Consider the following 3,364-nt stretch of genomic DNA (forward strand, 5'->3'; position numbering starts at 1 on the left):
TGTCAACAACTACAGACCAGTATCCCTTCTTTCTTTTCTCTCCAAAACTCTTGAGCGTGCCATCTTTAGCCAACTCTCTTGCTATCTCTCTCAGAATGACCTTCTTGATCCAAACCCGTCAGGTTTCAAGACTGGTCATTCAACTGAGACTGCTCTTCTCTGTGTCACGGAGGCTCTCCGCACTGCTAAAGCTAACTCTCTCTCCTCTGCTCTTGTCCTTCTAGACCTGTCTGCTGCATTTGATACTGTGAACCATCAGATCCTCCTCTCCACCCTCTCCGAGCTGGGCATCTCCGGCGCAGCTCACACTTGGATTGCGTCCTACCTGACCGGTCGCTCCTACCAAGTGGCGTGGCGAGAAGCTGTCTCCGCACCACGTGCTCTCACCACTGGTGTCCCCCAGGGCTCAGTTCTAGGCCCTCTCCTATTCACTTGGCTCTGTCATATCCTCACATGGCCTCTCCTATCATTGCTACGCAGACGACACACAACTAATCTTCTCCTTTCCCCCTTCTGATAACCAGGTGGCGAATCGCATCTCTGCATGTCTGGCAGACATATCAGTGTGGATGACGGATCACCACCTCAAGCTGAACCTCGGCAAGACGGAGCTGCTCTTCCTCCCGGGGAAGGACTGCCCGTTCCATGATCTCGCCATCACGGTTGACAACTCCGTTGTGTCCTCCTCCCAGAGTGCAAAAAGCCTTGGCGTGACCCTGGACAACACCCTGTCATTCTCCGCTAACATCAAGGCGGTGATCCGATCCTGTAGGTTCATGCTCTACAACATTCGGAGAAAACGACCCTGCCTTACACAGGAAGCGGCACAGGTCCTAATCCAGGCACTTGTCATCTCCCGTCTGTATTACTGCAACTCGCTGTTGGCTGGGCTCCCTGCCTGTGCCATTAAATCCCTACAACTCATCCAGAATGCCGCAGCCCGTCTGGTGTTCAACCTTCCCAAGTTCTCTCACGTCACCCCGCTCCTCCACACACTCCACTGGCTTCCAGTTGAAGCTCGCATCTGCTACAAGACCATGGAGCTTGCCTACGGAGCTGTGAGGGGAACGGCACATCCGTACCTTTAGGCTCTGATCAGTCCCTACACCCAAACGAGGGCATTGCGTTCATCCACCTCTGGCCTGCTGGCCCCCATACCTCTGCGGAAGCACAGTTCCCACTCAGCCAAGTCAAAACTGTTCGCTGCTCTGGCACCCCAATGGTGGAACAAGCTCCCTCATGATGCCAGGACGGCGGAGTCACTCACCACCTTCCGGAGACACTTGAAACCCCACCTCTTTCAGGAATACCTGGGATAGGATAAAGTAATCCTTCTACCCCCCCCCTTACCCTACCCCCCCCCAAAAAAAAAACATATTGTAAAGTGGTTATCCCATTGGCTATAAGGTGAATGCACCAATTTGAAAGTCGCTCTGGATAAGAGCGTCTGCTAAATGACGTAAATGTAAATGTAAATGTCAAACATTGAGGTGGAAACATTATGCTTTGGGGGTGTTTTTCTGCTAAGGGAACAAGACAACTTCACCGCATCAAAGGGACGATGGACGGGGCCATGTACCGTCAAATCTTGGGTGAGAACCTCCTTCCCTCAGCCAGGGCATTGAAAATGGGTCGTGGATGGGTATTCCAGCATGACAATGACCCAAAACACACGGCCAAGGCAACAAAGGAGTGGCTCAAGAAGAGCACATTAAGGTCCTGGAGTGGCCTAGCCAGTCTCCAGACCTTAATCCCATAGAAAATCTGTGGAGGGAGCTGAACGTTCGAGTTGCCAAACGTAAGGCTCGAAACCTTAATGACTTGGAGAAGATCTGCAAAGAGGAGTGGGACAAAATCCCTACTGAGACGTGTGCAAACCTGGTGGCCAACTACAAGAAACGTCTGACCTCTGTGATTGCCAACAAGGGTTTTGCCACCAAGTACTAAGTCATGTTTTGCAGAGGGGTCAAATACTTATTTCCCTCATTAAAATGCAAATCAATTTATAACATTTTTGACATGCGTTTTTCTGGATTTTGTTGTTGTTATTCTGTCTCTCACTGTTCAAATAAACCTACCATTAAAATTATAGACTGATCATTTCTTTGTCAGTGGGCAAACGTACAAAATCAGCAGGGGATCAAATACTTTTTTCCCTCACTGTATATATTTTATGGCTTAAGTGTTGACAGTGCTGAATAACAACTTAAACATTAACATACACATCTAGTCATCTAGTCATGGTTTTAAACGTTTTTAAATCTCACAGTATCAATTTTACTGTGCATTCAATATTTTTTTTTTTGTCTATGGCTTCAGGAAACAGTGAAGACAGTGATCTGAGCTATTTGATTGGCCAGCGGTAGGCTTATAGGTGCACTTGATTTGCTCTCTGGGGCTGGCGGGAGGCGGAGTTCTACCTTCAGACACATGAACTGGTTCACAATGGGAACCCTTTACTTCCCGGCGCTAGGGCTTCAGAATCAAGGCCACCTACCGCCGACAGCGCGAAACGAATAACAAATAGGAAATCAAGGCATTATCGTTGGGTGGTTTACAGAAATGTTTGGTGATCGACTGGGAGTGCTTTAGAGATCGACCAGTCGATCGCGATCGACCGGTTGGTGACCACTGTCCTAAAACAATATTCTGGTAGGATAGGATTTGACAGGAAGTTAATGTATACACAGAACACACACACCCAGGGATACTATCTATGGTCAGTGAGTTAACAACTGTGTACAATATCGCTACTGTCTGCTGACTGCAACCATACCACAACAACATGTTAAAGGCTTGATAGTGCAGACAGTTTCCTCCCTCATCTCATATTTCCCACTGGGCACAGACGTCAATTGAACGTCTATTCAACGTTGGTTAAATGTTGTTTCATTGAAATTACGTGGAAAAACATTGATTTAACCAGCGTGTGCCCACTTGTTTGACTATACATCATGCCATTATAAATCATGGTTCCTGAGACAGTTCGTAATGGTGACTCATTCATCTGATGAGTGGAAAATGATCATCAATTCACTTTGGGTTACATTAACTTTGGCTTGCCTTGGTTTTATGCAGCTACAGTGAAAATATGTCTCATACAACATCGTAGTTTTTCAGTGAGACGTTTGAACCCCTCTTGATTTTGTTAATCATATAACAAAATGTAAGAGTTTGTTCAGTTGACAACTACAACAGCTGGAACCGGTGTAGCCTGTTTTGGCCCTCTACCGCTTGAACGCAGTGGGTGATATCTATTTTACAGAGTGCAAGACTGAATGAGGAAGTAATGTGAAAACTCAAAATAAAAGGATTGCTATTGGGGATCCTTAGGACGTCTCTACCCCCCATTGAAGTTGATATT

The sequence above is a fragment of the Coregonus clupeaformis genome, chromosome 25 (genome assembly GCF_020615455.1).
Source record: "Coregonus clupeaformis isolate EN_2021a chromosome 25, ASM2061545v1, whole genome shotgun sequence".
NCBI classification, from domain to species: Eukaryota; Metazoa; Chordata; class Actinopteri; order Salmoniformes; family Salmonidae; genus Coregonus; species Coregonus clupeaformis.